This window comes from Triticum urartu, chromosome 2A (assembly GCF_056163025.1).
Source record: "Triticum urartu cultivar PI428250 chromosome 2A, HENAU_Tu73, whole genome shotgun sequence".
In the NCBI taxonomy this organism is placed as follows: Eukaryota; Viridiplantae; Streptophyta; class Magnoliopsida; order Poales; family Poaceae; genus Triticum; species Triticum urartu.
In genome coordinates, this window is record NC_141874.1 from 82051921 (window position 1) to 82072418 (window position 20498).

The window sequence follows — 20498 nt, forward strand, 5'->3', positions numbered from 1 at the left end:
CTCGTTAACTTTTTTTGAGACGAAAGCGCTCGCTAACTAGTTGTTCTCGCCTGTGCCAATTCCAATTGGAATCACCGACCCGCGAGCGAACCAGGCTGGCCCATCAGCGCAGGTGCTGGCGCCGCTCGTGCGAAGATGTAGGCTCGCTGCTCTGCTCCGTTTTTTCTTTCTCGTCCCTTTGGTTTTTCTATGTTTTTCATTGGTTTTCGTCGAATGTTCCTTTTTCCTTCGTTATATTTTGTTTCTTTCACTAGTTTTCTTTGAACTTTTTTCTTTGTTATGCTTTTTTTATTTCCTTTTTTCTTGAATTTTTTGTATTGTTCGGTTTTTTATTTTATTCTTGTTTCTTTATCGGTTTTTTTTAACATATATATACATTTTCTCAGTACACCTTTATAGTTTTAGCTCATACATAAAAAATTGATAGACTTTGGACATTTTTCAAATACATTATGTACTCCGAAACAACACGTGTTATGAAGACCTTTTTGAATACACCGAACATTTTCCCAAAACACATTGTATATTTTCTTGTTGACAATAAACATTTTCTAAAACTACAAAACATTTTTTCACATTGTTTAAATATTTTTAAAATTCCACAGACATTTCTTGGACACACATGAATATATCTTTAAAATGTCACATATTTTTTTAACGGAAGTAAACATTTAATTAACCGATGGGGGGAATTCTTTACAGTGTAAACATTTTTAAATGTCATGAACATTTTTTGAATCACTTTTTTTTTCTTTAAAATGTCACATACATTTTTCTAATGGCACGAATCAGTTTTTACATTATGCGAACGTTTTTACATAGTTTATACACTTTTTTTAAGAAAAAATCCATGACACATTTTTATGCTGGTGATGCTCTAAATCGGCGGTTCATCGAGGAGGAGGCGCGCCGCGAGTTTGAGGTCTTTCCCTGCGGCCCCCACGGGGATTTCGGCCCCGACATGTTCTTCGCCCCCGATTGCTTCATGCCGCCATCGCATGCGCCCATGCCGATGCACCCGTTCCCGCACGCGCCGCCGCCGGTGCCTTTCGAGGAGTTCGGGGCCTGGCAGGGGTTTGGGCGTCGCCGGAGCACGGGGTTTGGGGGAAAGGATACCGGTCCTCTGTGACTCTGAGGATAGGAGGTTGTCTCCGCCGCGGCCAAATCTGGAGCACAAGCTCAAGCTGCTTGAGCTGGAGCTGCCGGGAGACCCGAGGTATGTGGGCATAAGTCTTCTTCCTTTTCAAGATCCGGCATGTACCTTCTGTATCTCTGTCGTGTCATTTCAGAGTCACTAACGCTATCTGTTCTGAAGTTATTTTCCAGATCGCTTAGTTGTACGCGGGCGGCGCTCACGATTTCTTGGTCTCCGGCGCCGGCGCCGGCTCTTGGTCGTCGGCAGCTGCGGCGTGAGCTCTTGTTCCTCCTCAGCAGTGCGGCCGGATTGTACCTTTGAGATGGCACGGTGAGGTCCTACATCGCTGCCCAGCCGCGAAACTAAAATCACAAAATATTGTCCTGCATGTTGTGTGAAAGAAAAACAGTTCTGATCCTCTATTTGGAAGGTTGAAGCCCTTTGTTTTATGGGAAGCAACAATGAACGATTTGTACATCTCTGCTGTAAATTAATTGATTATAATGTGGTACCATACTGTTATATACTGCATGGTGTTCACAGGGAGTACAAGATAAATTTATATCTCACATCTGCATGAAATTGCCCATCTCCCTTGGTTGCCTGATGGTGTCACTTTTTGCTTGACAGATTCAGGCTGCTTACGGCTATCGAAGAGCTGTGTTAGATATGTGATGAAATGGTGCTGCACAGGATGTCGATTCTAATAACAGAAGCTAAGCAAGCCAATTCAGCATCATCATCATCATATGGCTGCATGTGTATATCTTGTCAGGACATGCCATCTCAGCAAACAAGTGCAGACTCAACCCTCTTCTGAACATATCATCAGTTAGTGCTCTCCCTGTGAACACCTCCAGGCTCCAGCAGAGTGATCCTAAAGCTGTAAGCATCACCTGCAGTTGATACAGAAAGGGTGAAAAATCATAACGACATTTAGAAGCTCAGTAGGTTCCCTTGAAACTGAATTCCTATCCAAATTAATTGACGCATCCTTAGTACAACTTTAGCACAAAGTTGTACTAAGTGTGCGTCAATTAATATGGATCAGAGGGAGTAGTATTTTTTGTGTCTAGCAATGTTATGTTTGTCAACACGTGCATTGCACGTGCAAAATTACTAGTATTTTTAGAGTAGAGAATGCAATGCATACATGTTTGTTCCATGCCAGAAAGATATCTTAGGCTTTACGGGCTTGGAATAGACCTTCATCGCCCGGCTAGGCGAGGGGAGGCCTCCTTTCACTTCACCCTGTTTTGCCTAAAAAATAACTTCACCCTGTTCGGTTCCTCCACTGCAACGACAGAGAAAGAAGCGGCGCCGGCGACCTGAGGCGCCTGTCCCCGGCGGCGGCCACCGACCGATTGATTGCTCCGCCTCCCAATTTCACAGGTGTGAGCTCTTCTCCTTCTCTTCCCCTTCCAATTTAATTTCCCCTCTCTTCTTTGTCGCGGGATTAAACCCTAATTAGGAGCTGCCTACATCCACTTGTTCAGGCGGAGCTCAGCTCATGGGACCGCGAATCCTATAGACGATGGATGCTGCCAAGAGATTCTCCAGTGGTAAGACCGTCCAATCTCTCTATCTCTTTCAACAATAATGAAAAGTATGTCCATCCGGGATATGAATATGAATTCATCTTAACGTGTAGTGCTGTACCTTAAGTTCCCATAATGCTTTAGCTTTTGGGACACAGAAAAAAAAAACTATATCCCTGCACTAACATCAGAATTTTGCACTAGCTACTTGCCTTGTTAGTCCATTTGGTACTTTGTAAATAATGTCATGCCCACCCAATTCAGATGGACACACTTGTAAAATGTTAATAATAAGAAACACAACACAGGATGCTACATCCCAGACTTTATTTTGCTCATTGTCATCCCAAGGCTTGCGCGAACAAGTAGCTTGGTCCTCCTGCCTATATTGTGCCGGCACCAACCTGCCTGTAGGTGTTGGTGCTGAGGCTGAATGAAAACAAGGGATTCAGAGTCCCAGGTGTTGCCGTTCGCTGCGGGAAAGGTAAGTGAATCGAAAATTCAGCACATGAATGGAAGCTTCAGATAAGGAATGCACCAATGGCATCAGTAATAGAAAGGACCTGCACACGGAGGTGTCTTCTTTGGAAATGCCTTGGGAGATCACTTGGCCAGCATTTTCAAGCAACAAGGTGGACTTCTGTTATTTCCGTTGCTAGCTGCTGCAAATAGTCTCATCACCGCCACCTGCAGAAATCAACAGATCATAAGTCTCTTTTTGCAAACACAACATCCATATATGGATAAATACTTGTGACCAGCTAGAGTTGTACACTTCACATGGACCAGCAGTGTAAATTAAGTACAAGCATGTATCACGATGGTTAATCAGGCGAAAATGCTCGTAAAATGGGCGAGGACACAAGACAAGTAGACATATAGGCTTCAGGCCACTGACCATACCATGGACACACGATTCAGTACATGAATGCTCTAGGCCCATGTACAGGAAACATTATGTAAAGTCTGACGAACATATAGGTTATATAATGGTTGAAAGAAACGATTTAGGAAGGCTCAAATGGTGATTGAAATGAGTTTGTGTCGATACTCACTTTTTTGAAGCTGTGGCCAAATCGAAAATCCTCTTTGGCTTGAATTTTGGAGGATTTTTCCTTCTTTGCAAATAGAACGCTTTTTCATTTTACTACAAAATGACTGAGTCAACACCACACTTTACCCTCTATGAACACATGGTTGGTCCCTCCTCCTTTTTCCGGGCTTGGGACCGGCTATGCAATTATAAGTGTTATCTTAAAATGGCATAGGCGGAGTTCCACCCCCCATCCCCGACCCACATAAACACACAAAAAAAGAGAAGAGTATGTAAGAAAAAAATAGCTAACGCCTGCAGCCCCATCCTCCACCCCAAAAAAGGAGAAATAAAATAAAGTCAAACACACATTTTTTTGTCTGGGACTAAAGGCTTTGTTGTACACTTTTTTTTTGTTTATCAAAGACTAAGAAAAGGCAATGCATTATACGAACGCTTCTTTCTCCATTTTACAACTTTTCTTGGATTTTCAAACACATTGATTCAAGGAACAAACCACTAACGCTACAATGCAAGAAAATGACTTTTTTTAATTTGTTCTGTATTGCTGAAAAAACAAATAACCATTTGTTTGCCTCTCTTCCGTAGATGAATTAAGCCCATCAGTACTTCCTTTCAACTGGTAACAAGATTGTAGAAGGCATCAAAGTACCACCATCCTGTAAATAAAGGGCCTGAAAAAAATATTAAGACTGGTTTAGTAAATAGCTAAGCAAGACATATGCATCACTATGAGTGTATATGAACCATGAGCCCTTTAGATGGATATTTTTTGGAAACCAATGGAATATAGGTTTCAGTTCGATGCAGTACTGATCTTAAATTGGGAATTGTAAAACTATAGAGGATTAAAAACAATCTGGCATTAATAGTTTGGTTTTGTTAAATGTAACAAGAATAATGAAGTGGCAGTCTCGTCATGCAAAAGATACTGGAATATTGTGCATGTGGGTTGAAACGGAAAAGAGAAACTGATGTGTATACATATGCATAGTTAAACTTAATGGCAGGCACAATCAAGGAACCGTGGATGCACTTGCCTGTTTGGCCTCAATGCCATATTCCATTATTGCGATGGAGTTTGGATGTGCTTCTATAGCTTGTTTCACCTGATTTGGTAGCCTGACCGCACCACTGAACACCATTTCCTTCAACTTGGGAAGGTTGTTGATTCCTGAGAGAGACTCTATCACATCGATGAGCCAGACGATCTTTTCAAGCTTAGGAACTTCTCCTTGTTCGAAGTTGATGTCTGTGATGCCACCCCCCTCAATAGTAAGATATTTGAGATTTTGGAACCCATTGGTCTGGATTATAAGCTTGCCCTCAGTGTGTAAATTAATGTGCCGGAGCCTGAGGCCGCGTAGGTTGGGCAAATGTGCGAGGGATTCCATATCATCCTGGTCCAAGAAGGTGTTATGAAGAGTTACCTTGGCAAGTTTGTGGCAGCCTCTGGTGAACAATGGGTGAAGACGCCCATACTTTGTGACTCCACTGATGCTCAGGCTTTCAAGAAGCTTGGGTGTGTTCTTACAGTGTGCGCTCATAGCATTGGTTGCAGGTACGTCAGGAGGAGTAGCACCCTGGCTGGCAGGCGGAGGCCTGATCTCGATGGACAATGACTTAAGGCACTCATTCAGATTGCTGATCCCTTGGAGTAAGTTCTCAAGTTGAGGTTTCCAATCATAAATGACCACACCAAGCACCCTCAGCTGCCATAGCTGGCCAATCTCTCTCAGCTCTGTAGCATGATGTTTTGAAGCCTGTACATGGGACAGCACTTCCAGGTCTGTCATTTTTCTGACCTTGTGAGGCATCTGGACAGTGGAAAGTATGCTAGCATCACCAGTGTGACCAGCCAGCAGACGCTTCAGCTTCAGCAGCATGAGGTGTTTTATGGCGGAGGCATTTATTGGAGTGTCCCGGATGTCCAACACCTCCAGCTGCTGGAGCATGTTGATCTCCTTGGGCAGCTGAGTGACATCTGTGTTCCTTAGGCTCAGATACTTGAGCAGTATTAACGAGGTGCAGATGTTCTTGAGCCAGCGTTGGTTATCTCCCAGGGATGCACATCCTTCCAGATCCAGGACCTTGACGAGCTTCAACTGAGATGATGCACGGGATGGTTGCTTCAAGAAGTCGAGGATGCTATCTGAGGGACGGAGCCTGATGTTGCTGAGAATGGAGAAGTGGCGAGCCAGGTGCCGAGACAGGCGTGTGTCCAGAATGTGTACTTTCCTGGCCATCATGGTGATGAAGTTGTACACTTGTTGATGCACTGTAATGCTCTTGACCTTCCCTGCAGCACCAACATCACAAGGACAAACAAGCCATAGATCGGCAAGTACCTCCAAACAATGCTCAGCCTGGCTTACTGAACTGGACCAGTCTTGTCTAGTTATCAGTCCTTCCGCAACCCACCGCCCAATTAACCTTGTACGGTTTATCTTCTCACCTTCATGGAAGATGGCTAGATATAGCAAACATGTCTTGTATTCCCTAGGCAGATCGCTGTAGGAGAACTTGATCATCTTGTAGCCATTCGTACTAGTTTTCGCAGAACCTCCAAACACGAGGCTGTTGCTCAGCTTGCCCAGTTCTTCTCTGCTCCTCATTGGATTGGCAAATAGAGCATGGATGAACATATTCAGGCTGAACTCATCCACCCTACATTTCTCCAAGATCTCATGGAAGATTTCAGCACTGTACTTCTCGTCGTCATTCACACGCCGATTTGTAAGTTGGAGCACTGTTTTGTGGTAGTATTCAATAGAAGAGTACACGATGGGTTCCGTCCCATAGCAGAAGTCCTTGGAGCCCTGCATGTATTTTGTGGTAACTATCACTGCCATTGAACTGCAACCCAAATTTTGCAAGGCCTCTGCGGTCTCATCCCATTTGTAGCCAGAGGCATCGTGGAGAATGACCAGCGTCCTTGTATCCTTCAGATACTCTCTAACCCTCCCCACGGTTTCTTGAATCAACAGATGCTCTTTGATCTTCTCTAGGACTTGTTCAATCCTCTTCCTGCAGTCCTCCTCGCCCCATGGCAGCGACAGGTGGTCTTGGCCTGATTCTTCCACTGATTTATCTTGCTGGTGAAGTGACACTGGCAGGAGCTCCGGCGTGATATGCACTTGAATTTTCAGCGTGATGTCTTTAATATTCTTCACGATATAATCCTCGCCATCCAGTTTATTTGTGGCTGCCTTTGCCAGTGTGGTGGCCTGATTCGGAAGCAGCTCCTGCAGGATGGCTATGTATTGGGAATGCTCAACGCCGATCCTGCAGGAATCCATTGCACCCCCTGATTCAAGATAGTTTTTCATCTTATCCGCTGTCTCGTTAAGGATCTGTTCCTCGGTTTGATTTGGATCCTCACCAGCAGTGGCGTCCTGGAGCAGCACCCGCAAGATGCCACAGAGTACTCCTAAGGGTTCAACCCGGTAACCTTTATTACCAGCTTTTTCCAGGTACTCTTCGATCTTCCCAATCTTCTCGTTGACTTCTTCCTCGCCAAATTCTTCCACCGATTCGTCGGCTTCCCCTTCCAGCTCCTTCAGGATGTCACCAAGAAAATCCCAGGGTTCTTGTAGGCAAGTGTAAGACGTCTTCTCCCCCGCAGTAGGTGTTGCTGCTTCAAAAATAAACATCTTCTCGTTTAAAAAGAAGATGTAGTCGAACTTTTCCTTGATGGAATTATGAAGCAATGCTTGATTAATAATATCCCTTCCATCCTCTTCATCTGGTGCTGCAATGGCGATGGCTTTGAATGGGTCACCCATGTGTTGGTGTTTGAGCCAGTGCATTAGCTCTTTGGTGCACTTGAAAACAATGCGAGGCTCGGAAAAGGCTTGCTCCCTTCGTGGATCATCACTTGTCGCCCAGTAGTAGTCTTCTTCCAAGTCATAGTCTCCTTCAGCTACAATCCCCGCAGCAGCAGCTTGAAATGACGGTGATGACTCCGCCGCTGCCTCCGGCAGCACCAGCTTATCGGAGTCTGCCTTGGCCGGGACCTCAACACCGTACCTGAGCCTCCGCTCGCCAACGTCACGCGCCCGGGCCTTGAGGTCTCTCAGCTGGGTGGCTGCAAGGTGCTGAGCGACTGTCTTCTTGATGAACCAAGGCACCCACCACACGTAACCCAGCAGGATTCCTCTGGCGCGATAGACTGCCGGATCACCGCGCTGTAGGTAGACGTCGATGCAGTTGCTGCAGTCGTGAGCAAGGTCACGGACCTGCTTCATCCACGTGCGGACCTGCACATCGTGCTCTCCGTTGCGGGGTGTCTTCCTGGCGAGGTGCAGGAGGAAGCTGTTCATGCTCTCCATCTCCTCTTTTATGAACTGCACATCACCACCGACACCCCCCAGCAGCTTAGCCTCGTCGCGGATGACGCCCAACAGCGAGCGGACAGCACCCCCGGCGAGCTCAGCCATGGCTGGAACTCGATCGGTCTCCACTGGTGTGGCGCTGGTTTAGCTTAGCATGCGAATGAGCGTGCGTGTATGTGAATTCTGACCTTGTGGGTATCGTACCTAGCCTGATACAGGCGATGAGACACAATAGGAATTTTATGATGTGGTGGACAAACAATGGAGTATCTATCTATACCAGTCTATTTTCTACAGCAACATCTAGAAGATGACAACGGATGGTCGAGACCTCATATAGTTTTAATCAAGTCAAGTCAATTTAATTAGCATAGTCTTCGGGGTGGTAGTGCAGCACATGCTTGCATGCGAGGAGCTGTTGCATGTGCTTGATCGGTGCCATTTGATTGCAATTGGTGGAGCCATATGATATGTACATTCCTACTTTGGATATATATAACCCCTGATCCTTAATTTGTGTGAGGTCGTGTATTGCGTGCATGCATTTCAATCAAGCCTTCGTGTCATTTTGGTAATTATCGGCCTTTGTGTTGATGAATCAAATTACTTCTTATATTTGGTAATTATCGGCCTTTTGCAAAATTACTTCTGTTTATATAAAATGCACAGCTAGTGAAATGGTAATTTACTCACTGCAAAGAATTGTGCTTACTACGAAATAGGGTGCATTATCTAAAAGAATGCTAAAACTAGCTAGTTTTTGAAAGACGACTTTCAGGGCTCATATAATTGGCGGGATACATCACCTTTTTAAAATGCTCATGTCTGATGCCAACCCTGCTTTTTTTAAGGGAGTACCTAGAACTCATCTAGATGAGATATAATTTGGTCTCATTCACTTTGAAAACAAGAATAGATACAACCCACGTCAGCACACACGCATCTCATAGCATCACATCCAATGGCTATAAAAAGTGAATGAGACCAAATTATATCTCATCTAGATGAGTTCTAGCAAAACTGTTTTTTTAAACCTGAAAAATCTTTACAGTTTTTTTTTGCTTAGTCCATCCACCTATACAGTTAATCTTGTTGATCAGGAGTTGCACATTGTGTATTAATTAGTGTCGATTTAAGAGGGGCCAGATGGCACATCACATGGGAGGAAATACGCTGGCCGAGGAGCTACCGTAGTGAATAATATCAACTTGATCTATATACTGCTTATGATTGACCTACCTACTGCTTAGAGTTGACATTCGGTGGAAGATATGATCTGCTTAGAGTTGACATTCGGTGGAAGATATGATTAACGGAGCTGGATTCGTTCTTTATTCTAGTGGTCACAGAGCAATTTTGTACGCAAGAGTGATTAAGTCATTATTTCTTGAAGAAATTATGATGGCTACTAAAGGGTATAACACAACTAGTGGTGTTAGCATTCTTTTAGGCAATGCACCCTATTTCAAAATCGTAAACCTTGGTCAGACCTCGATCCACCAATTGAGTGATATTCTAGGCATCTCAAGTCATCAAGTCATCTTAGTTTTAATCCATTCTGACCTAATTGTATACATTTGTGTTCAAAGACTTCTTGTGCACACAAACTGTACCACAGAACTTTCTTGTCCCGTAAATTTACAGGTCAAATTCTACGTACTTCACATGGACGGCTTTGGGTTCCCCTGGGGAAAACCAAGGACAAAGCAGCGTCGGTGGAAGCGTTAAGGGAGCTTAAAGATATTCATGCCGACGGTTGATACTGCTAACTAGGCTCCGGTATGTGGTTGCGCAAGTCTGCGTGCTCGTCGTTTGACCATGTGTCGTGAACTGCTATGCCCATCATTGCTCTCTTTTGTACTCCCTCCGTTTTTATTTACTCCGCATATTAGTTTTGGTCAAAATCAAGCTTTGTAAACTTTGACAAAATTTATAGACAAAAATATTAACATGTATAATAACAAAACAATATCATTAGATTCATTATTGAATGTACTTTCGCATCATATAGATTTGTTATGGTAAATATTTATATTCTTTTTTATAAACTTGATCAAAGTTTATGAAGTTTGACTTCAGTCAACTCTAATATGCAGGGTAATAAAAACGGAGGGAGTACTAGTATTTTACTAGGTTACATGTGAGACTATGTTTGACCCAGCCATTCGGGGCTTTATTTTATAAGGCCGGGTGCCCCTTCCCTTACTGACAAGCTCTATAGGAATCATCGCTAAAAAGGAAATCAGTTACATGGAAACGCACCTAACTGGAACCTCAAATTTGTACATATGCTGAGTTTTTTTAAAGCAATAGTTCTTGCTAGTCATTTTGGACAATATGCTGAGTTGATTCGTGAGAACATTTCATTTCTATTACAGAGATCTCTTTTCCTACTGGTGGGGAAAACAAATGTGAGGTCATTTTTCTTTTTTAGATACAACCATTGTTGCAATTTACAGCATAAAAAACTATAGGTCTAGTTTGTTATGGTTTGTATTTGAATAAAACGATGCATCCAATTCATCCCTCAAGTCTATATCTCACCCGTATCGATTCCAACTAGAATCACCAACGCGCGAGCGAACCGGGCCAGCCCATCAGGGCTGTTGCTCGTGCCGCTCGAGCGAAGATGTAGGCTCGCTCGCTCTGCTCCGGTTTTTTTTTGTTTTCCCCTTTGTTTTTCTATGTTTTTTCATCGGTTTTTGTTGATTTTTCTTGTCTCCTTAGTTATAGCTCGTTTTTTTCACTAATTTTCTTTGAACTTTTTCTTCGTTATGCTTTTGGTTTTACTTTGTTTTTTTCTTGAATTCTTTTGTATTATTCGGTTTTTATTTTATTTTTCTTTATTTACCATTTTTTAACACATATCCATTTTTTCCTATTTTTCTTTATTTACCATTTTTAACACATATCCATTTTTTCTCAGTACACAATGTACAGTTTTAGCGCACATATAAAAGATTGATACACTTTGGACATTTTTCAAATACGTTATGTATAGAAGAATATGTGTTATGAAGACCTTTTTTAATACACAGTAACATTTTCCAAAAACACATTGTATATTTTCTTATTGACAATAACCATTTTTAAAAAGTACACAAACATTTTTTCACATTGTTGAAATATTTTGATAACTTTCACAGACATTTTTGGGACACATGTGAATATTTTTTTAAAATGTCACATAAATTAATCTAACGGAAATAAACATTTAGTTAAACTATGGGTTAATTTTTACAATTTATGAACATTTTTAAAATGCGGTGAACTTTTTTAATCACGGTAATTTTTCTTTAAATTTCACATACATTTTTCTAATGGCGCAGACTATGTTTTAAATTATGCAAACATTTTTTTGACACTTTCACTATTTTTGAAATGTCCCCAACAAATCCTATATCCTACATACCTAAGAGATCCATCCACACTAACATATTTATCTAAATATACAGCCTATCCAAGTTAGCATCAATCCACCTCATCAATTCTCCACTCACATATTATGTTTGCAGCAGTCAACCAACGACTCCTTTCTTACTCTTGTTTAGTTTCTCTTCTTTATGGCTTTCAACGAAACGACAGAAGTGAGGAAGACTATCCAGTTCCCTACCTCTTCATTTTTCCTCCTTCCACTCACTAAAGGTTTGGATATCGATCCAGTTCCCTGCCCACGTTCCCTGCCCACGGGGCCTCCTTTATTTAACACACAACACACAACACACTTCATAAGGCACCACCGCCGTCAACGACTGTCGCCGCAATAGACCTGCGCGCTGACGCTGTTGCAAAGCCTCGTGATTGCCTCCAGCGGGGCTATGCTGGCCCTGTTGGAATTATGTGTCCTGCAACTATATTCAAATTACTTGGAATTGTTAAATATTCGGAATACCTCATTATGGAATTATACATGTATTTGTACATGGAATTGTTTTACATGTTTAGCATGGAAAATTATCACTTGTTGGAATGTACTTAAGTAACATATGCTTAAGGAAGCTGGTCGATTATCAATGGAATACAATATACTATTTATATTGGAAAGACTACCCGGGTACACTGATGATTGGAAGGAGCTAGATCGTATAGTTAGATTACAGCTCTAATGTTGATCTACATAATTAGAGGAATTTACACTCTATTATGACGCGTTGCTCACAAGCGCGTGCTCCGGGGACAAAACGAGTAGAATCCGTTAAACAGACAAATATGATCGTGGTTGGTAATTTGATCTGGACTTTATCCCGAAAACTAGTGGAAAAGACTAGGAATCTTATATCTGTATAAGAGGTGGACTCTTTCAAAAGACAATATAAGAAGGTCCCTACCCCCTAGTCTCAGATATACGAATTGCGAGCGGCATCATGGATAAGCGCAGAGAAATTATGGGGTAAACCGCAAACCCTAAATTTCTAACAGGCCCAAGCCATACGCACACACGTCGACCTGGCCTCTCGGCGAACCATCTCTGCCACTCCGCGTCCTCCTTTGACCTCACATGCGCCACGGTGGGAGCTCTCCTTCCTCTGTTCGAGCCGGAGTAGCTGGGAAGGGCCACCGGCCCCTAAGCGTAGTTTGGCGGCGCTGATGGAGCCATGCCGGTGCGGAGCGTGGGCAATCTCAATCGAAGTAGCGCCTTTGCTGGCAAGGTAGAGGAGCAGGAAGATTAGGTCCCTCTGGTCGTTTATGTCATTTAGTTATCTGTTCAGATCTCCACGTCTGCGTTTTTTTGCACCTCAGCGTTGTTCCCCTGGAGATACATGTGTTCTTCTTCAGTTGAAGACATGCATCTGTGTTGTTATGTGTTACTGTATGCACGTTCTTTTTTCTCCTTCTGGCGTTGGTATGAGGCTCGTGGTCATGTAGAAATTCTATGATGTATGGATGCGTTGCTGAGATATTTATATATATCTCGTGCTTTCGCCTTTGAAAGACAGATTTTTTTTTTGAGGGTCAACCAAACTTTATTCAAGCAAATTCCACAGAGAGTGAGATACAAGTTTGGTTATATATATGGTTGGATGAGCCACAGATGGCGACCCTTTTCTAGGCGAAGTGAAAACTTAGCTAATCTATGAGCATCTATGTTAGCCGACCGGCCTTCGAAAACAAAATTACAATTGATATTTGCAGCTCTAGCATTAATCTCGGTGATGATCTGACCATACCGCCCTCTACTTGTACTCCGAATGTCTTGAATGACTTGCTTAGCATCACATGCAATGACGCAGCTCTGAATAACCAAATCTTCAGCGAGTGAGAGTCCCTCACGGCAGGCTATTGCCTCCAAGGCTGATGGATCGTGCAATCCTTCGATCACAAGAGACGAGCTGCCAAGATAGTTCCCAAACTGATCCCTTGCCACTGCTCAGCTGTACCGCGCGGATGGGAGTTGGACACCCCGGCATCTACATGAATTTTTGCATACCCCGCTGGTGGGGCTTTTGGCCTCGTGCTCTCAGTTGCCGGCTGTTGCAGCGGCCCCCTCCCAGCCCCCGGCTGATTTTCCTTGATGATTTCCAGGTCAGCCATGAATCTTTTGATGAATTCATGTGTAGCTTGAGGGCTTTGGAAAACACCTTTATGGATTGCCTTCCTCCTCGCCGACCAGATTGCCCGTAAGGTGACGGAGAGCTTGGTGAATGCGTCATGAGATAAAACTTGGATCATTGAGAATATCCATTGTTTGGCACCCGGTTCACTGATCTCTCTTAACTGTTCAGCTAGTTCTCCATCCACTAGCACCCAAATACATCTGGTCATTGTACAATTTAGAAGCGAGTGTCTCCACGAGTCTTCCGCTCCACATAGACCGCAAGCGCTTGAATCCGACATGTGCCTGTGTGCTCTCATGTCATTTGTAGGCAGTGATTGTTGCGCCAAGCGTCACAAAAACATTCGAATCTTGGCCGGCACTTGGGTATTCCATAGTTTCTTCCATGAACCGGATTCACTATCAAAGGACGAAGATCCCGCTGTATTCTCAAGCCAGGCTTCCCTTCGTTGTCTAGTACTGATAAGCATATTGTACTCAACAAGCATTCACCTTAGTGGTTTTACGGGCCTCAAGCCAGCATTCAGACTTCCGGGCTTTTGTGTTGAGACTTGCTTGGGCTTTGATTTCACCGAAATTATCATCAAACTATATGTTCATTGCCTCAAAATAAAAAATCAAACTATATGTTCATTGTTTCATGTTAGTAATGTCTTTAAATTTCCCTGCAAAAAAATTGACCCATACTTTTTGAGATGAAAACAGTAACAAATACTAATTATGCAAATCTGGAAATAGTCTACAATATACTAATTTTCATATTCTGTGACCAAAGGTTGAAATAAACATATCTTTATATTTATTTTCACGGTATACTATTTTTACTGCATAATCCTTCTCCTATATGGTGCCACAAATTCCCGCAGGAACGCGTGGGGTATTATCTAGTTTTGTAAACTCGTGAACACTTTCTTAAGTGTAACATAAAAAACATTCTGAATGGACAAAATATTTTTTTATTACATATATATATTTTTTACATTGTATAAAAATTCTTTGAAATGTCACTCATTTTCTTTAACATGTGTCATTTTTTTAATTCACACGGAATCAACCAAATCCGTACATCCATCTAGTAGCAAACATTACACGTAAAATTCTCGCACCGCTGAACAACCTTAATCCCATGAACTACTGGTCGAAACATAGGCAACAACCACAAAAATCCACGGCAGAATAAAAGGGGAAACACTACGCAAACATGGGGAATGGGAACCTCACCGGCAAATCGGTCGTCGTCCGTTGAGAAACTGACCTCGCTGCCGCCCAAAACCACCACAGGTGGAGAAGACGATGGGAGGATAGGCAGGGAGAGGGAGAGCAATGTCGTGGTTACCACCACAGGTGGAGAAGACGACGGGAGGATAGGCAGGGAGAGGGAGAGCAATGTTGCGGTTATCAGTAACTGGCGATATAATTGAATGAGGGTGAAGGAGGTGAGCAAGTGGAGATCGTGCGTATTTGGCGAGCGGGGTGGTTCAACCTGCACCCGTATGTCGTTGATAGAATCGCGTCCAGCGGCTACGGACAGGCGGGCGTGACGCCGGGTTCGTTCACATTAAAACCGCCTCTCAACCGAATCACGTTGGATCCAAAACGAATGACGATCGAACGACCGGATTTTAGCTTTGTCTTTAAATAATGTTTACTAATTTGAAAAATGTTCATGAATTTTAAGAAACGTTAACAAACTTAAAAAAATATTTTTAGAGTTTATATTAATTATGAAAAACTACTTCAAAATGTTCATGGCTTTTAAACAAAATACAAAATTTAAAAATTTAACAATAATAATTTCTAAAAATGTTCACGAATTTAAAAAGATCCTCTAAGTAAAAAATGTCTTTGATATATACGGAAAATGCACATACAAAACCCACGAAAAATGTTAATTATGTATTTACAAAACTAATATGTATACAAATAATGTTCACATGTACATGTAAAATGCACAAACAAAACCCAGGGAAAATGATACAAACGACACATAGAAAAAAAAGACAATAAAAAATGTCTAAAACCTAAGAAAAATCGATGGAAATCACAGAGAAAAACACATAAAAATAAAGAAAGAAACAGCCCCAAAGAAAACAGAGGAAACCCGATCATAAATAAAGATAAATGAAGAGAACCAGTGAAAACCAAGAAAAAAGAAAGAAAGAAACCAAGGAAACCAACAAAACACAGAAAACTAATGAAACATAAAGGAAAAAGAAGTTACAATCTAGGAAAAAAGAAAACCAGAGGAAATCGGTGAAAACACAAAGGGAACCACTGCAAAAACAATCTATCGAAAAGAAAGAAAGATAAAAACCAGGAGAAAACCAGAGCAGAGCGAACTTGCAGGGGGGCGATGGTAGCCCGGCCCAGTAGGAGTTGCACGTCATGCTGACATCACACTATTTTCTTTATTTATTTTTTACTTTTATTTATATCTTAAATACATATATTAGAAATTTACCTAAAAAAATTAAAGTCACGAATTTCAAAAAAAATTTACATATATTAGAAATATACAATGTAGAAATATGTTTTCTTCCACTGAAAATGTATGTGACATTTTAAAAAATCACCTGTTTCCAGAAAATGTCCGTGAAAATTTCAGAAATGTTTATATAATATATAAGGAATGTTTACATAGTTTTAAAAAATGCGTGTTGCCAATAAAAAATGTACAATATATATTTTGGCAACTGCTATTGAGTATTTGAAAAACTGTAAAAAACATGTATTTTTTTAAAAATGTAATCACGTATTTGAAAAAAAATATGTATCAGATAAATGTTTCCCGTGTGCTTTCAAAAGTGTACATTGTATACCAACAAAAAACTAGACATGAGTTCAGAAAAAAAACTCAAATAAACCACAAAGATAAAAAAGAAGAAAAAACCCCAAAGAAAACTGAGAAAGAAGCAAAGGAAACAAGTATAATGAAGAAAGAAATGAAAATCAAGAAAAAACAATGAGAAAAGCAAAGAAACCCAAAGTAAAAAGAAGAAAATAAATCTAAGAAAACAGTGATTTAGAAAAAACTATCAAAATGAAAAACGGCGAAGAGCGAATGGTACTTGGACCTATCTTTTGGCGAGGCCCATTTACTAGTAATTTCCATTCTCTTTTCAATAAATCCCGAAAGAATATTTATTCTGCTTATTATTATATATATTTTTAATTGTAAGAAAGTTGTTGATGCTTTTTAGAGAGTGTTCACGCCTCGTGAATACTTGTTTGTGTAATTTTAAAAAGTTTTCATTTATTAAAATATATTTATCTAGTTAAAAAAGTGCTCTGCTATTTTAGAAATTTTTCATGTACTATTAGAAAGTGCTCACCTATTTAATATAAAAACCATGTAGTTTTTAAAAACGTATTCACGCCTTTGAAAATGTCTATGTGTTTTTTGAAAAGTGCCCAATCCATGTAGTTCATTTCGTTAAAAAAGAGTTCGCATCTTTTTTAAAATGTACATGTAATTTGAAAAAAGTATTCAGATTTTTAGTTAAAAAAATTAAATCTTTGTTCACAAATGTGTTCATGTCTTCATAAAAAAAAATGTTTGGTATTTTTCAAATGAAAACTATTTTAGGAGAAAGAAACTAGAGGGGTAAATAAAAAAAGGAAAGAGAATAGCAGTAGTGAAAATAAATACAGATAAATGAAGTCAAAGCTAAAAACCGAACGAAATTGTTTCTAGTAAAAACATGAGAAAGTGACATCGGGGGAATTTAGCGCAAACGACATAAGACTGCTCACAGTGGGGAGTAACATAGAGTAGTAACTTGTTGATGTTACTAATCTATGTTATTACCTCTATAGTGGGTAGTAACATATGACTGATATCATGAAAGAGTTCATTTATTAGGCTATAGACTCATTATGCCTTGAAATGTGTGATGTTACAGTAACTAGCTAAGTTACCACAAACCCCTCTCTCCTTATTAATTAGCTGCCACATAAGCAATCTTGTATTGAAATGTGTGATGTTACTATTTAAATTACTCCCATTGTGACTAGTCTAAAGGCAGGATGAAAACCGGTCACTCCCACGCACCCTCCACTGGGAATTCCTCATCGGGGATAGGCGAGCGCTATATATAGCTTGCAGTAAGACAAATATAGTGATGGATTCCATCATCTCAAATCGAGGGCTTAAGAGGGTGCAACTAGACAGAAAACCCACCTCCGCGTGGAGGCAACGAAGTGTCCATTTTTCTTTTTTCTTTCCTTATGGGAATGGTCCATATGTCCTTTAGTTTTGAAATGAACAGAAATTTAATATCAAAAAATTAAGTTGTAAATATCTCTAACAATATGTTGTGCTTTTTGTTAAGTGTTCATCCATATATGAACTTGGTCATGTATTTGGAGAAGAATTCGATGGAACATACATGTGCACGATGTCTCCCCATGCACAAATGATTAGAAATTACTCCCCCCGTTCCTAAATATAAGTCTTTTTAAACATTTCAAATGGCCTACAACATGCAGATGTATGTAGACATATTTTAGAGTGAAGATTCATTCATTTTGTTCCGTATGTAGTCACTTCTTAGAATCTTTAAAAAGACTTATATTTAGGAACGGAGGGAGTACAAGATTTTAGAGTGAATTACACGGTTGGTACAAGAAGTCGTCTTTAAAAAATCAGTTGCATACATCAAGTTAGAAATCTCACCTTGGGATGAAGTTGTCACGTGCGATTATTACGAAGCCGGCCTGGGATGGAACCGTCACCTAGTTCTTCTTAGTCACTGATTCATCATTTGTTAGGGCCTATAAATTCATTGTCCCTTTACTTTCTTGCCGAAGGTAAAATGTTTTTGGCCCAATTCATCAGTCGATTATGCATGTTTAGGGGTGTTTGACCCACGGTCTAACAAAAGCTATCCACTTTGTTTTTGAACTTTGTGGCAAACTTTATTGAACTCAGATAACAGTTATTACATCTCTAACAAGTTCAGCTAAGAGAAAATCAGGAGAGAATCATCATCCCAAGAAATTACAGACTGTGAATCAAAAGACTTTCTAGCTTTGCCTTTCTTGGTCCAAGCACGAGGTCTTCAATTCTTTTGTACCAATAAATTCTAGATCCACGTTTTTTTGCGGCCACATGCATGAACTTTACTCCATAGTGACCAGCGCCAGGAAACTGGAGTACTCAGTTTGGTTGTCGCTGGTGCACATACCATGTCTATATACAGTACCCCAGACGTATCTTCAAACAATTGAGGTATCACGTCACCTTTCCTGTCTTGCCGCACAATTCTCCAGTTTAGCCGATATAAATCCTCCAACTTCTCTATTCAGAAGTGCAGACCTAGGGGCTATTTTGTTTGAGACTAAATTTGTCTAATGTTGCCACACCTAACCGTAGGCAAATTTGACCAACTTAGATGAAAGTTTGATTCAAGCCCCATTTTAAACAAGCCATATTCGGGTCCCGTATCATATACACTTATAAAGTATGGCAAGATTTTCTTAGACTTGCAACTTATGACTCTTATTTCAAAAAAAGCTAACCTTATATAAGCTGGCAACATTGTATGGTAAAATATGACATTGCTAGGCCTAGAATTCCAAGTCGTCATGGCATTTCCTCGTATGACACAAAGTCGTCGCTCTGGCGTACCCGGCGGCCGGCCATCTTTCCCTATAGACAGTGCGTAATTGACCTTGACCGCACCTTAGCCAGCACCGTACGCCCATCGATCCGTCCATCTACCCCTTAACCTCCACGTACACGTCAAAGACCTTTTTACCAAATGGATGACCGACAGATCCCAGAAAGAAAATCAGTTTTCCTCCCAAGTGTCAAACCATCGTTAACCATTGTCAAGTCGCCACCCACACCACCCCACACGTAAACGTACGTGCAAGACATTCGGCGCATCCGTGATGGATGGACGCAAACTTTGCTCCATCGTGTGTGCACACGCTCCATCACCGGCCCTGTGCTGTTCCTTTCGCATGCCCGACGAACCGATGAAGCGCGTCATATTCCACGGTGTGGTTGGGACACTGTTTTCATTTTGGCACTTTTCTCGACTGTGGACGTTTCCAAGATTAGACTGTGAGAGAATGCCTAGCTGGTCGTCTTGAAATAGACTTTCGCCTCGCTTTATATATAAAGCATCACATCAAAGTACACGGCCGAACGATACATTGTAATGAAAAGATTCTCTTACAAAGCAGATCCAGAGCCTCGCTTTATGTATAAAGCACCACGTCAAAGTACACGGCTGAATGATACATTGTAATGAGAAGATTCTCTTACAAAGCAGATTCAGAAATATAACAAGAAGCATCGGACTAGCCTAGCACCTCGACGAAGCCCAATCGAAGACGCCTGAGCTCCACGACAACGCCCTCAAAAGGGTGATGGCGCGAAGGTTTGCCGCTGTCGAGTTTGAGTAGACAAACGAGGGTTTTCATCCGGAATCCTAGCTAGTACAAGGACGAAATCCACGACGACGTTTTCAAGAATAAAGCGGCACCCACGGGTGATGCCGGCGCCGGCGCCGATGCCAAAGTATGAAGCATTCGCTAGAGAACTCGTTTGTACCACCAAGAGGCACCTCGATCAGCATCACGACGAAGTACAACCAAGTCACACCAGATCTGGGCACCGTCACTTCCAAAGAAAGAGGACAAGCCAGGACATCCCTCAACTACACCCCTCGCCGCCCACGCAACAAAGAGGTAAAGTCACCACTGCCACCACGGAGCCTGCCGGGAAGCCACCCGTGTAGCCCACCTCCCGGGGCTCATAGGAGATGCAAGTCATGTTGCCATCACACGATTTTTTTTGTTTTTTTACATTTGTTAATATTTTTAGGTGATTATGTTACAAAAACTGAAAATTAATCAAGAAATTTAAAACCAT

At 41.4% G+C, this 20498-nt stretch overlaps 2 long non-coding RNA genes and 1 pseudogene across 5 annotated transcripts; 1 reads left to right on the plus strand and 2 right to left on the minus strand.

The window, feature by feature from the left end:
- The first annotated feature begins 857 nt into the window (after positions 1-857).
- Positions 858-10695, plus strand: LOC125535816 (uncharacterized). 4 transcript variants are annotated; one of them, XR_007294811.2, is made up of 7 exons: positions 869-1216; positions 1316-1465; positions 1766-2020; positions 2442-2527; positions 2632-2697; positions 9706-9840; positions 10158-10684. It is a non-coding gene; the product is annotated as an uncharacterized LOC125535816 (long non-coding RNA). The 4 variants fall into 4 exon arrangements; XR_015615767.1 differs by having other exon boundaries at positions 858-1216; positions 1327-1465; positions 1766-2527; positions 10158-10695; XR_015615765.1 differs by having other exon boundaries at positions 859-1216; positions 1766-2527; positions 10158-10693.
- LOC125535815 (uncharacterized) lies at positions 3014-4754 on the minus strand. Its single transcript, XR_015615768.1, has 3 exons — positions 3729-4754; positions 3237-3360; positions 3014-3146 (listed from the first exon to the last, which is right to left on the minus strand). It is a non-coding gene; the product is annotated as an uncharacterized LOC125535815 (long non-coding RNA).
- LOC147983944 (disease resistance protein PIK6-NP-like) lies at positions 4778-8166 on the minus strand (annotated as a pseudogene).
- Positions 10696-20498: the final 9803 nt, after the last annotated feature.